Source organism: Diceros bicornis, chromosome X, assembly GCF_020826845.1.
Source record: "Diceros bicornis minor isolate mBicDic1 chromosome X, mDicBic1.mat.cur, whole genome shotgun sequence".
Classification (NCBI taxonomy): Eukaryota; Metazoa; Chordata; class Mammalia; order Perissodactyla; family Rhinocerotidae; genus Diceros; species Diceros bicornis.
This window is the reverse complement of record NC_080781.1, coordinates 67,163,374-67,172,702: the sequence shown is the minus strand read 5'-3', so window position 1 is coordinate 67,172,702 and position 9,329 is coordinate 67,163,374.

The following is a 9,329-nucleotide window of genomic DNA, read 5'->3' as shown; positions in this document are numbered from 1 at the left end:
ACCAGTGCTACAAGAAATGTTAAAGGGACTGATTTCAGGGGAAAAGAGAAGACCACAAATAGGAAAAATTATCTATTTCCATGATAAGAGGGTAATGGATACAAATGCACAAAAAAGAGGTTAGACATGATATCAAAAACATAAAAGGAGGGAGGAGGGGAGTTAAAGAGTAGAGCTTTCAGACAGAGGTCAAACTAAAAAGACCATCAATTCTGTATAGAAAAAGGAAGGAACAGAGAAGGACTACTAAAACACTGAGAAAAAAAAAGTTAAAAAATGGCAGTAAGTACATACTTGTCAATAACTACTTTAAAGGTCAATGGACTAAATGCTCCAATTAAAAGGCAGAGGGTGGCTGACTGGATAAAACAACAAGACCCATATATATGCTGCATACAAGAGACACACTTCAGACCTAAAGACACTCACAAACTGAAAGTGAAGGGATGGAAAAAGATACTCCATGCAAATGGCAATGAAAAGAAAGCTGGGGTAGCAGTACTCATATCAGACAAAATAGACTTTAAAACCAAAGATATAAAAGGGACAAAGAAGGTCATTACATAATGATCAAGAGAACAATCCAACAACAGGATATAACACTTGTAAACATCTACGCATGCGGGCCGGCCTCATGGCTTAGTGGTTGGGTGCATGCACTCCGCTGCTGGCGGCCAGGTTTGGATCCCGGGCATGCACCGACGCACTGCTTCTCCGGCCATGCTGAGGCCGCGTCCCACATACGGCAACTAGAAGGCTGTGCAACTATGACATACAACTATCTACTGGGGCTTTGGGGGAAAAAAATAATAAAAAAAATATAAAAAAAAAATTAAAAAAAAAAATCTACACACGCAATGTAGGTGCACCTAAATATATAAAGCAATTATTAACAGAAATAAAAAGAGAAATAGATAGTAACACAATAATAGTAGGGGAATTTAACACTCCACTAACACCAACAGATAGATCATCCAAACAGAAGATCAATAAGGAAACATTGGCCTTAAATGATACACTAGAAAAGATGGACCAAGTAGATATACACAGAGCATTCCATCCAAAAAGCGAAGAATACACGTTCTTTTCAAATGCACATGGAACATTCTCCAGGATTGATCACATATTAGGCCACAAAACGAGTCTCCATAAATTTAAGAAGACTGAAATAATACCAAGCATCTTTTCTGACCACAACGGTATGAAACTAGAAATCAACTATAGGAAGAAAATCAGAAAAGCCACAAATACGTGGAGAGTAAACAAAATGCTACTGAACAACGATTGGGTCAACAAAGAAATCAAAGAAGAAATCAAAAAATACCTGGAGACAAATGAAAATGAAAATACGACATGCCAGAATTTATGGGATACAGCAAAAGCGGTTCTAGGAGGGAAGTTTATAGCAATACAGGCCTATCTCAACAAACAACGAAAATCTCAAAGAAACAATCTAACAATGCACCTAAAGTAACTGGAAAAAGAAGAACAAACAAATCCCAAAATCAGAAGAAGAAGTGAAATAATAAAAATCAGAGCAGAAATAAATGAAATAGAGACTAAAAAAACAAGAGAAAAAATTAATAAAACCAAGAGCTGGTTCTTTGAAAAGATAAACAAAATTGACAAACCTTTAGCTAGACTCACCAAGAAAAAAAGAGAGAAGGCACAAATAAGTAAAATCAGAAATGAAAGAGGAGAAATTACAACAGACACCTCAGAAATACAAAAGATTATAAGACAATACTATGAAAAGCTATATGCCAACCACTTCGACAATCTGGAAGAAATGGATAAATTCTTAGAATCATACAACCTTCCAAAACTGGATCAAGAAGAACTAGAGAATTTGAAGAGCAAACACCAGTAAGGAGATTGAAACAGTAATCTAAAACTTCCCCAAAAATAAAAATCCTGGACCAGATGGCTTCCCTGGTGAATTCTACCAAACATTCAAACAAGACTTAATACCTATCCTTCTCAAACTCTTCCAAAAAATTGAGGAGGGGGGGAAGATCCCTAACTCATTCTATGAAGCCGACATTACCCTGATACCAAAACCAGACAAGGACAACAAAAAAAAAGAAAACTACAGGCCAGTATCACTGATGAACATCGATGCAAAAATCCTCAACAAAATACTAGCAAATCACATACAACAATACGTTAAAAAGATTATACACCATGATCAAGTGGGATTTATTCCAGGGATGCAGGGATGGTTTAACATTCCCAAATCAATCAACGTGATACACCACATTAATAAAATGAAGAATAAAAATCACATGATCATCTCAATAGATGCAGAGAAACAATTGACAAGATACAGCATACATTTATGATAAAAACTCTGAATAAAATGGGTATAGAAGGAAAGTACCTCAACATAATAAAGACCATATATAAGAAACCCACAGCTAATATCATCCTCAATGGTAAAAAACTGAAAGGTATCCCTCTAAGAACAGGAACCAGACAAGGATGCCCACTGTCACCACTCCTATTTACCATAGTACTGGAAGTCCTAGCCAGAGCAATCAGGCAAGAGAAAGAAATAAAAGGGATCCAAATTGGAAAGGAAGAAGTGAAACTGTCACTATTTGCAGATGACATGATTGTATATATAGAAAACCCTTAAGAATCCACCACAAAACTTTTAGAAGTAATAAACGAATATGGTAAAGTTGCAGGATACAAAATCAACATACAAAAATCAGTTGCCTTTGTATACACTAACAACAAAGTAGCAGAAAGAGAAATTAAGAATACCATCCCATTTACAATTGCAACAAAAAGAATAAAATACCTAGGAATAAACTTAACCAAAGAGGTGAAAGAGCTGTACATGGAAAACTATAAACCATTGCTGAAAGAAATTGAAGAAGACACAAAGAAATGGAAAGATATTCCGTGCTCTTGGATTGGAAGAATTAACATAGTTAAGATGTCCATACTTCCTAAAGCAATCTATAGATTCACTGCAATCCCTATCAAAGTTCCCACAACATTTTTCACAGAAACAGAACAAAGAATCCTAAAATTTATTTGGAACAACAAAAGACCCCGAATAAGTAAAGGAATCCTGAGAAAAAAGAACAAAGCTGGAGGTATCACACTCCCTGATTTCAAAATATACTACAAAGCTAGAGTAACCAAAACAGTATGGTACTGGCACAAAAACAGACACACAGATCAATGGAATAGAATTGAAAGCCCAGAAATAAACCCACACATCTATGGACAGCTAATCTTTGCCAAAGGAGCCAAGAATATACAATGAAGAAAAGAAAGTCTCTTCAACAAATGGTGCTGGGAAAACTGGACAGCCACATGCAAAAAAATGAAAGTAGACCCTTACCTTACACCATACACAAAAATTAACTCCAAATGGATTAAAGACTTGAATGTAAGACCTGAAACTATGAAACTTCTAGAAGAAAACATAGGCAGTACGCTCTTCGACACTGGTCTTAGCAACATATTTTCAAGCACCATGTCTGACCAGGCAAGAGAAACAATAGAAAAAATAAACAAATGGGACTACATCAAACTAAAAACCTTCTGCACAGCAAAGGAAACCATCCACAAAATGAAAAGACAACCTAACAATTGGGAGAAGATATTTGCAAACCATACATCTGATAAGGGCTTAATCTCCAAAATATACAAAGAACTCATGCATCTCAACAACAAAAAACCTAACAACCCAATTAAAAAATGGGCAAAAGACCTGAACAGACATTTCTCCAAAGAAGATATACAGATGGCCAACAGACACATGAAAAGATGTTCAACATCATTAACTATCAGGGAAATGCAAATCAAAACTACAATCAGATAACACCTCACGCCCGTCAGAATGGCTATAATTAACAAGACAGGAAAAAACATGTGTTGGAGAGGATGTGGAGAGAAGGGAACTCTCATACACTGCTGGTGCGAGTGCAAGCTGTTGCAGCCACTATGGAAAACAGTACGGAAATTCCTCAAAAAATCAAGGATAGAACTACCATATGATCCACTGCTGGGTATTTTTCCAAAGAACTGGAAAACACCAATGCATAAAGATACATGCACCCCTGTGTTCATTGCAGCGTTATTCACAATAGCCAAGACTTGGAAGCAACCTAAGTGCCCATCAAGGGACGAATGGATAAAGAAGATGTGGTATATATACACAATGGAATACTACTCAGCCATAAGAAATGATGAAATCCAGCCATTTGTGACAACATGGATGGACACATAGGGTATTATGCAAAGTGAAATAAGTCAGACGGAGAAGGTCAAATACCGTATGATTTCCTTCATTAAGTAGTAGATAACAACAACAATAAACAAACACATAGAGACAGAGATTGGATTGGTGGTTACCAGAGGGGCAGTGGGGAGGGAGGAGGGCGAAAGGGATAATTTGGCACATGTGTGTGGTGATGGGTTGTAATTAGTATTTTGATGGTGAACATGATGTAATCTATGCAGAAATAGAAGTATAATGATGTACACCTGAAATTTATACAATGTTATAAACCAATGTTACTGCAATAAACAAAAAATTAAAAATAATAATAATAATAATTATGCTCAGTGAAAGAAGTCAGACAAAAAAGAATACATTCTAAATTACTGCATTTATATAAAATTCTAGGAAATGCAAAATAATCTGTACTGACAGAAAGCAGATCAGTGATTGTCTGGAGATGACTAGAGTGGGGAGACTGGGAGAGGAGGGGCAAGAGGGTGGGATGACAAAGGGGAACAGTGAAACTTTTGGAGGTGATGGATATGTTCTTGATTGTTGTGACGGTTTCATAGGTGTATGTCTATATCAAAGCTGATCAAATTGTGCACTTTAAATACATGCAATTTATCAAATGTCAATTATACCTCAACAAAGCTATTTTTAAATAAACAATAATTTTTAAAAAACTCAGCAAATTATTTTCTGGATATCAAAAAACTGATTGTAAATTTTATATGGAGAAGCAAAAGTTCCAGAAAAGCCAACAGAATATCGAAGAAGAACAATGTCGTAGGACCGACACTATCCAACTTAAGAATTACTATAAAGCTACAGTAATTAAGACACTGTGCTGCTGGTGAAGGAATAGACAGATAAATGGAACAGAAAAGAGAGCCTAAGCCCAGAAATAGACGCACATAATAAATACAGTCAACTGACCTTTGACAAAGGAGCAAAGGCAATATAATAGAAGAAAAGAGAGTCTTATCAACAAATAGTGATGGAACAACTGGACCTCCACATAAAATAAAATGAATCTAGACACAGATCTTAAACCCTTCACAAAAAATAACTCTAAATGGATCACAGACCTAAACATAAAATACAAAAAACTATGTAATTCCTAGAAGATAACATAGGGTATGGTGATGACTTTCTAGATACAACATCAAAGGCAAGATCCATGAAAATACAATTGGTAACTTGGACTTCATTAAAATTAAAAACTTCTGCTCTACAAAAATGCGGTCAAAAAAGATACAGACTGGAGGAAACTATTTGTAAAAGACACATCCAATAAAAGACTGTTATCCAAAATATACAAACACACTTAAAACTCAAAAACAAGGAAACAAACAACCTGATTAATGGGCAAAACACCTGAACAGACACAGCCCACCAAAGATATACAGATGGCAAATAAGCATATAAAAAGATGCTCCATATCATATGTCATGGGGGAAATGCAAATTAAAAATATACAACTATATTTTATACACCTATACACTTATTAGAATAATCAATATCCAGAACACTGACAACACCAAATGCTAGCAATGGTGTGGAGCAACAGGTACTCTCATTCATTGCTAATGGAAATGCAAAATGGTACAGCCACTCTGCAAGACAGTTTGGCAGTTTCTTACAAAACTAAACATACTCTTACAATATGATCCCACTATCCCACTTCTTGGTATTTACCCAATGGAGTTGAAAACTTATATCCACACAAAAACCTGCACACAGATGTTTACAGCAGCTTTATTCACCAATTGCCAAAACTTGGAAGTAACCAAGATGTTCCTCTGTAAGCGAATAAGTAAACTGGGTACACCGAGACAATGGAATATTATTTTGCACTAAAAAGAAATGAGCTATCAAGCCATTAAAAGGCAGGCAGGAAGCTTAAATGCGTATTACTAAGTGAAAGAAGCCAATCTGAAAAGGCGACATACTGTATGATTCCAGCTATCTGACATTTTAGAAAAGATAAAACCATGGAGACAGTAAAAAGATCAGTGGTTGCCAGGGGCTAAGGGGGAGAGAATTATGAATCAGCAGAGCACAAGGGATTTTTAGGGCAGTTATGGAAAAACCAAGAAACTAAAATAGCCACGACAGTTTTGGAAAAAAAAGAATAAAGTTGGAGCACTCACACTACCTGTTTTCAAGGCTTACTGCAAGATTTATTATGCAGAATTAGCAAAATGATAGACACAGACCAATGGAACAGAATAGGGTATCTAGAAATAGACCCACATATAATGTGGTCAATTAATTTTTGGCACTGATGTAAAGACAATTCAAGGAAGTAAGTACAGGCTTTTCAACAAACAGTACTATAATCATTAGAGGATGGAGGTAAAGGGCTGACTACAAAGGAGCATGAGAGAAATTTTTTAAGTTATAGAACAATTTTATATTTTGACTGTAGTGGTACTTACACTATGGAATCCCTTGGTGAAAACTTACAGAACTGTAAATTAAAGAGGGTGAATTTTACATTATTTAAATTACACTTCAATATACCTAAATAAAATTTTAAAAACTAGACACTACATAGTGAGAAAATCAAAATCATGATATAAATATATTAAGATAATGGGAAGGACCAGCAGTGAGTATGTATATAATATAGCTGAATTCAGGGTGGGGGTTAGAAGGGTATATGTATGAAGGAGAGTTAAATCTTCATCATTCAAGGCAGGCAGTCAATAGCTAATGGCTAAAACTTAAAAATAAAAAAGCTATACTAGCATATTATTTAGATTTATGGAGCTAAGTAACAGAAGAATCAATTAAAAATTCAAAGTAATTTGGTTGTCTTTGAAAATGTAAAATCAAGGGGTGAGGGAAATCAGACAATTGTGTGTTTTTTTTTAAACAACCTCATAAAACTATACAACTCTATTATATGCGTATAAAACTTTTATTTTTAAATTTAAATTTTAAAAAGTACATCTACTTGTGTACTATGTGCCACTAGTTCACTGGTACACTAAACTATTATTCAGTTAACTTATGAACTGCATTTTATATAAAGGTAAGAATCATTTAAAAGAAGCACCAAGATGGGGATGGGGAGACTTCTAAATATGAATGAACAGCATATTCTCTAAGTCCAACATTACTATAAGTAAACAGCTAGGCAGCCATCTAGTATAAAATTGCAACTTGATCAGATGGAGTCTCTGAGGCTGGGCACTGACTACAGAAGGAGTAAATCTGGAGTTCCACCCCTACCAATGGGTAAGACAAACTATTTCACTACAAAAACCTGATTACTATGACAAAGGTGGGCCCTGACTACCTATGCTTCCACCAAACTGGAGCTTTCCTCTAACCTACTATTGTCAGTCTATATGACTAGGCTTCATTCCTGTTAGAACAGGAGTCTTGCCCTTGTACCTCACTCCTTTGGTTCGGGTCCTGCTCCAATCTGACCCAACCAACAGGAGATCACCATGCTAAACTACCTAGAAGTTTCCTGCTGAAATGCTCTACCTACCAATTTGGATCCCAACCCTCTGAATGCCAGCCCAGATCCAGCACACATCTGCCTTGTCCCCTACCCCCAAATATACACTTCAGACCAGTGGTTTTCAAGCTTTCATAATAGTTTACTCTTAAAACTACTGAGGGCCCAAAGAGTTTTAGTTAATTTATTCACTACATCAGAAAGTAAATTAAAAAGCTTTTTAAATATTTAAAATACTTATTAATCAAGAATTAATTTGTTAATTTAGTAATTAACTTGATTGGTTAATGTAATTAATTTAAAAATTCCATCTTTCATTTAAAAATATTACATATACTACATGTTAACATACATAAATTTTTGCAGAAAATGTATTTTCAAAACCAAATAATATTAGGGATGAGTTATATTGCTTTATATATATTTATATATTTTTGCAAATCTCCTTAATGTCTGGCGTAATAAAAGACAGCTGGAGCCTCCTATCTGCTTCTGTATTCAAGCTACTATGAAATGTTTTGCTTGGGTTCAAATAGACGAAGAAAATCCTGCCTAACAGATCTATAGTTTAAAAAGGAAAAAATATATTAATATCCTTTCAGATAATTATGAATATTCTTCATTGATACTACACCAAAACTCAACAATTGGTAGTTTCTCAAATATTAGTTGATATGTAGGAATCTGAAAACATATCAACAAACTTTTCATACTCTGTTACAGTAAAATCCACTGGTCTGTCTTGCCTTTTCAATGGATATTTGACCCATGCATGACTTTGGAACATCCTACAGAGGTCATGTGGAAAATATTGGTTTAACAGATTGGTAATGCAGATCTTCAAAATGTTGGCATATTCATTAAACAATATTTTGAAAATCACACATTAAAATCTCTCATGTCATCAGAAAAATCTTCTAAGTATTGGGAAGCTATAAAGCTCACACAGGTGGATACAAGTTTAGAAAAATTCTAAATTTTGTTTGAAAGCTCTAATTTAAGATGGGCAACAAATACTATCAGTTGTTTTCCTTGAAGGGATAAACTCACTTCGTTTATTTAGAAAAAATATGTGCCTAATACCCAAATATGAAAAACCATAGTTTGTCTATCAGTTATTCTTCTAAGTAAAAGGCTGTAAGTGAAAAAGGTGAGTAGCACAGTTTGCTGACAATGTTACAGGTGATTTTCCTCATGGCAATTATTATAGTAATAATCATCAAAATTCAGCTTGCATCTTTATGCATACTTCCCTTTTCATCACGCAATGTTAAGACGTACACAAAGGCCCATATTTAATAAAATTAGTAACACTTACTGCTCAAAGACATTTTTAAAGAGAAACTGGCCTTTTGTTTTGTTTTGTTTTGTTTTGTTTTTACTACAGGTACATGGTGAAGAATACAATGACTACTGGTACAGTTTGATGCCACTATCTTGATTTATACCAGGCCACAGCAGATTTATTTTCTGCTGCTTTGACACCATCAGTGCAGATGTCAACACAAAGTGAAAGTAACAACTATTATGAAAATATTTTCCACTTTGCAGATCCCTTGAAAAGCCCACACTGAAAACTGTTTTATACTGTTGGCCACCACCTAAGAT